The 6614-nt window shown below is 42.5% G+C and overlaps 1 protein-coding gene across 3 annotated transcripts in view; it reads right to left on the bottom strand.

Annotated features, from left to right (window-relative positions):
- The window catches only part of slc5a6.L (solute carrier family 5 (sodium/multivitamin and iodide cotransporter), member 6 L homeolog), a 41938-nt gene extending 38866 nt beyond the window's left edge, over positions 1–3072 (bottom strand). For 2 of the 3 annotated variants that reach the window (XM_018264146.2, XM_018264147.2), the window contains exon 1: positions 2540–3072. The gene's annotated coding sequence lies outside the window, so the exon portion shown is untranslated. The remainder of the gene's footprint in view (positions 1–2539) is intronic. The other variant, XM_018264149.2, reaches the window with a different exon arrangement.
- Between the last annotated feature and the right edge of the window lie 3542 nt (positions 3073–6614).

Here is a 6614-nt window from a genome sequence, read left to right on the forward strand (position 1 = left end):
GCCAGAGTTTTTACCATCCCCATAATGGCAAAAGATTTTCTATCCGAGCACATATCACATGCACCACTACACATGTGATTTATTTAATAACTTGCCCATGTGGTCTTTCCTATGTTGGTAAGACTGATCTCACATTACGCCTTAGGATGGATGCCCATCGTTCAGCCATAAGCACAGCATTTAGGGACAATTTCACTTCAAAACCTGTTGCCAAACACTTCCTGGAGAAAGGTCATCACCTTCCAACGTTTAAATATATTGGCATAGACCATGTTCCTCCACTAAGGAGAGGAGGTGATAGGTCTAAAATGCTTTTGCAGAGGGAATGTTTCTGGATTAAAAAACTTAACACATTGGCACCTAATGGTCTCAATGAGCAGTTCTCCTTGTCGTGTTTCTTGGAACAGAGATAAAAGTTTAATTATATGTATCAAGCCTGTTTCAGTATGTTGCTAGGTGCCAAGGTTGCCACATAATGTTTAGAATTGTTACAGTGTATCCTAGATCATAACTATGTATTTGATTCAGGAAATCTATTTGAAATTTGATCCATTTGAATGATTATTGAAATTGTGACAACTGATCGGCTCTAAGTGTAAACGAGTTTTTCAATGACCTCATTTCCTGTTTTGGCTCATAGAAGAGTATAAAGTTTTTGTTTTAATCACATGTTATATCTTGATAACGGTCCAAGAACAGGACCGAAACGTCGATGCATGTATTATGCTCTTTTAAAATTTAATAAATAAATTAATTTTTTTTAAAATCCAGTGTGCGCTGCTAACTATCCATGGACTGTTATATATATATATATACACACACACACATATACACACACATATATATTTTCATATAGGGATGCACCGAATCCACTATTATGGATTCAGCCAAGCCCCCGAATCCTTTGCAAAAGATTCGGCCGAATACCGAACCGAACCCTAATTTGCATATGCTAATTAGGGGTAGGAAGGGGAAAACATTTTTTACTTCCTTGTTTTGTGATAAAAAGTCATGCGATTTCCCACCGCCCCTAATTTGCATATGCAAATTAGGATTCGGTTCGGCTGGGCAGAAGGATTCGGCCGAATCCAAATCCTGCTGAAAAAGGCTGAATCCTGCCCAAATCCCGTACCGAAGCCTACATTCGGTGCATCCCTAATTTCAATTTCCTTAAAGGGGCTGTTCAGCTTTAAATTAACTGTTAGTATGATGTAGAGAGTGATATTCTAAGACAATTTTTTTTTTGTTTTTTTTTTAGTTATTTAGCAGCTCTCCAGTTTGCAATTTCAGCCATCTGGTTGCTAGGGTCCAATTTTCCCTAGCAACCATGCGTTGATTTGAATACGAGACTTGAATATGAATAGGAGAGGCCTGAATAAATGGATGAGTAATACAAAGTAGCAATGAGAATACATATGTAGCCTTACAGAGGATTTTTTTCCTGATGGGGTCAGTGACCCCAGTTTGAAAGCTGGAAAGAGTCAGAAGAAGAAGGCAAATAATTCAAAAACTAAAAAAAAAAAAATAATAATAATATAATGAATTTAATTAATTAGCCAATTTATAAACATAGTAAAAGTTAAGGTGAGCCACCCTATTAAATAATGCGTCAGGCCATCCAATCATCACTGTGTCTGGATCCTGCTCAGATCTGTCAGCTCAGTACATTATCAATGATATGGAGACAAGGAGCATTAGGGAGGTGCCAAGTGGGGCGAGTGATCTGGAACAGGTAAGTCTCACCTGTCAGTGTAAATCAGTGTGTGGCCCTTCAGTTGCCCTGATGTACTAATGTTACTGAGCAGAGCTGACCCACTGCACTCACTAGAGATCAGATTGGGGACATTCACATACAAGCAGAGATACTCAGGCTGGCAGTTAGAAACACATGGCAGTGGTGTAGAGGTGAGTGGCAGGAAATAGCAGTGGTGTAGAAGTGGCAGTTGTTTAGAGGTGAGTGTCAGTTGGCAGGAAATGGCAGTGGTGTGGCAGTTGGCAGCACATGGAAGTGGTGTAGAAGTGGCAGTTGGCAGGACACGGCAGTTGTTTAGAGGTGAATGTCAGTTGGCAGCACATGGCAGTGATTTACAGGTGAGTGGCAGGAAATAGCAGTGGTGTAGAAGTGGCAGTTGCCAGTTGTTTAGAGGTGAATGTCATTTGGCAGAAAATGGCAATTGTTTAGAGGTGAGTGGCAGTTGGCAGAAAATGGCAGAGGTGTAGAAGTGGCAGTTAGCAGCACATGGCAGTTGTTTAGAGCTGAATGTCAGTTGGCAGGACATGGCAGTGGTGTAGAGGTGAGTGGCAGTTGGCAGCACATGGCAGAGGTGTAGAGGTGGCTGAGCTGCTGTATACACGTGTATAGAGAAGTATATAAATATATATACAATATACAGAGCACAGGGCACGGGAGAGTGTATTGGAGTGTGAATGTACAACATATAGACACACACACACACACACACACAGAGGAATAAACACACAGAGACAGAGAGACACACGCGCAGCACATGGTACAAAGTCTGTCACACACACGCGGTACCTGCAGTATTTGGCCCAGGAATGATTGACAGCTCCCAACTGCCTGTCCCAGATTCACCTCGGCTTCACCTCCTCGGCCAGTCACTAGGCCCCTCACACACTGCACCGGCCGAACCGTTAATCCCACCACAACCTCTCGGTGTAGAATAACCACTCACGCTCGCTTCACAAGGACACCACAATGACTGCTCCAACCAGCTCCGGCGAGGGGCGGCCCCACATCATGGCTCTAACTAATCACACTCAGGGGCGTAGCCGTTTAACAAGGCAACAGGAGGCACCCTCAACTGACATACTGTAGTGGAAGCAAAAAGGGCAGCCATATTTGTTAGGGAGAGTGTACGGAAAGCATATTAGGACATCCTCAGCCAGTGCTATGCGATCCACGAAGCACAGGTAATGCGACTTCTGGTATATTCCTCATCTATCCCCACAGGCTCTATTTAGTCCTCCGTCACTCACATCTCCTGCAGCTTTCCTGCTTTGCTTTTGCTCTGTCCCCTCTCAGCCCCCGTACCTCACGTATAATACAATAACTATCCCCTCCCTCAGCCCCTCCTCCTCATTCCTCAGCGTTCAGCTTCCCCAAGCGTTTGACTGACAATAAGGCTGACTAATGAGGCGTCACAGAGGAGGAGGGGCAGAGAGATTTGCAGCCAGGACTGAGGAATGAATAGAGACTTACTGGAGGGAACATTATATATATAAATATACCAGGAGAAGCCTCATTTTTTTAAATATTTTTTTGGGGCCGTAATTTTTGTATGGGGTGGCCTGGTACCAATGTTTTTTTTAAAAAAAAAAAAATATACAATTTCTGCAGCCCCAATTTTTTTTACTTGTAAAGGGGGCCCTGGCACCAGCGATTTTTTTTTTTTTTTTAAAAACTTTTTTGAGGCCCCAATTTTTTTTAACTTGTAAGGGGGGGTCCTTGCAACAATGTTTTTTTAAAAAATATTTTTTTGGGGGGCCCCCAATTTTTTTAACTTGTAAGGGGGGCCCTGGCGCAAATGTTTTTTTTTAAAAAATATTTTTTTGGGGGCCCTAATTTTTGTAAGGGGGGGCCTGGCACCAATGTTTTTAAAAAACAAAACAAAACAATTTTTGGGCACCAATTTTTTCTACTTGTAAGGGGGCACAAGTGATTTTTTAAAAAAACTTTTTTGAGGCCCCAATTTTTTTTAACTTGTAAGGGGGGCCCTGGCGCCAATGTTTTTTTTTTTTTTAACTTTTTTTTATGGGGGGCCCTGGTGCCAATGTTTTTTTTTTTTAACTTTTTTTTATGGGGGGCCCTGGTGCCAATGTTTTTTGACATTTGACAACTTCCGGATTCATTTTTTAAAACTGCGCACCTGCTTGCACCGCCCCTTTTGTGACGTCATCATCGGGTCTAAAAATGGAAATTGCAATTTGGGCTGGAGTATCCAAATAATCCAAATTTTTAAAAACGATTTTCTTTTTCACTGGTAATAATAAAACAGTAGCTTGTACTTGATCCCAACTAAGATATAATTAATCCTTATTGGAAGCAAAACCAGCCTATTGGCTTTATTTAATGTTTATATGATTTTCTAGTATGTAGGAAGATCCAAATTACGCAAAGATCCGGTATCCAGAAAACCCCAGATTCTGGATAACAAGTCCCATAGCTGTACTATAATCTCAAAAACTTGCAATCTTTACTTAAAAGGTATCACCTGACCGTGCACTGCAGCTTTAGGGTAGGGACACACTGGGCCATTTGGGGAGATTTAGTCGCCTGGCGACTAATCGCCGCGACTTTCCACGACCAATCTTCCCCGAATGCCTCCCCTCGCTCTGCGCCTGGCTAAAATGAAAAATCGCCTGCGCTAATCACACGCGGCGATTCGTTTTCCGAAGTCGCCCGAAGTTTCCTCGTGAGGCAACTTCGGGCAATTTCGGAAAACGAATCGCCGCGTGTGATTAGCGCAGGCGATTTTTCATTTTAGCCAGGCACAGAGCGAGGGGAAGCATTCGGGGAGAAAAGTTGCGGCGATTAGTCGCCAGGCGACTAAATCTCCCCAAATCGCCCAGTGTGTCCCAGCCCTTATACAGGGGAGGGAATTTCAGTTTTCTGATTGGCTCATGCGCTGTCCCTGCCTCTAGCAAGTGGTCACATTCTTCTGCAGGAAAAAGTCCCTAATTAGAAGCTAAACCTCTCTGTTAATTACCACTTGGTACAATAATGTGCAATTCTCTCTGCACAATCAGGTTTTTATTTAAATGGGACTAGAGCAAAGGGAGACTATTGAGCAGTATGTAGCCTGGAGCTCAGGACAGACGGACAGACGTGGGGGGCAAAGACCCTCAGCGATGATAACCAGGAATGAGGAAAAATAGAATTCATCTCAGAAACTCACATAGTCACCTGGAATGTAAAATATAAATCATAGTTAAGGTGCACAGCCTTATGTGTTTCCACTCAGTTATTAAAGGAAATCTATACCCCCAAAATGAACACCGGGGGGGGGCATTTATCAAGGGTCGAATTTCGAGGGTTAATAAACCCTCAAATTCGACCCTCGAAGTTAAATCCTTCGACATCGAATTAGAAGGAATTAGTGAAAATCCTTTGATCGATCGAAGTAAAAATCGTTCGAACGTTTTTAAGCGATCGATAGAAGGATTTTTCTTCGATCAAAAAAACTTGGGGAAGGTCCCCAGTGCTGGGGAAGGTCCCCATAGGCTAACATTGGTGCTCGGTAGGTTTAAACTGCCGAAGTAGTTAGTCAAAGTATTTTTTAAAGAGACAGTACTTCGACTATCGAATGGTCGAATAGTCGAACAATTTTTAGTTCGAATCGATCGAGTCGAAGGTCGTAGTAGCCTATTCGATGGTCGAAGTACCTAAAAAAAATCTTAGAAATTTGAATTTTTTTTCATTCGAATCCTTCACTCGAGCTTAGTAAATGTGCCCCTTAAGCAACAGATAGTTTATATCAAATTAAGTGGCATATTAAAGAATCTTACCAAACTGGAAAATATATTTAAGTTAATATTGTCCTTTTACATCTCTTGCCTTGAGCCACCATTTTGTGATGGTCTGTGTGCTACAGGGCCGCCATCAGGGGGGGACAGAGGGGACAAGCGTACTGGGCCCCGGCATGAAGGGGGGCCCGTCAGCGCTGCATTTTTTGAAGATCCGGGCCCCCCTTACGAGCGCCCGAGCCGTACGTCCTCCCTCTGCGTTGCCGAATGCGGAAGTGCCGAAAAGCCGAAGCCGATGCGCCGAAAAGACCCGAAGTCACGAAAACAGCCGAAGCCGAAGTCCTGAAGCGGCGCAAAGACCTGAAGTCACGAAAGGAGGCAAAGTTGAAGTACTGAAGCCATGAGTTCAATTCTACTGAACACCAGTTTGTGTATTTTTTTTTTTTTAATCCCCTGGCCACCAATGTATTATTTTAATATTCTATAGGCCCCTGCCACCAATCTTTTTGTAAAACATTTTTTTTGGGGCCCCAATTTTTTTTTTTACTTGTAAGGGGCCCCTTGCCACCAATGTTTTTTTTTTAATTTTTTTGAAAAAAAATTTTTTTTGGGGCCCCAATTTTTTTTAACTTGTAAGGGGGCCCCTGCCACTTTTTTTTCAAAAAACTTTTATAATTAAAATTTTTTTTTTGGGCCCCAAGTTTTTTTTTAACTTATAAGGGGGCCCCTGCCACCAATGTTTTTTTTTAAAAAACAAACATTTTTTTTTACTTTTTTTTGGGGCCCCAATTTTTTTATAAGGGGGCCCTGACCATCAATATCTTTTTATCACTAGTGTGGGGGGGGTTACTTTTTTAGCGCTGATGTCTGTGTGGTCTTTTAACTGCGATGTGGAGTGGGAGGCATATGGGGTGGAGCTTGGTTGTCAGTGTGGGCGGGGCCACTGCAGCTCTAACTGTAACAGGAAGAGATCACCTGACCAGAAATACTACAGCTCTAACTGTAACAGAAAAAGATCACCTGACCAGAAATACTGCAGCTCTAACTGTAACAGTAAGAGATTACCTGACCAGAACTGCAGCTCTAACTGTAACAGGAAGAGATCACCTGACCAGAAATACTGCAGC

The sequence above is a fragment of the Xenopus laevis genome, chromosome 5L, assembly GCF_017654675.1.
Source record: "Xenopus laevis strain J_2021 chromosome 5L, Xenopus_laevis_v10.1, whole genome shotgun sequence".
NCBI classification, from domain to species: domain Eukaryota; kingdom Metazoa; phylum Chordata; class Amphibia; order Anura; family Pipidae; genus Xenopus; species Xenopus laevis.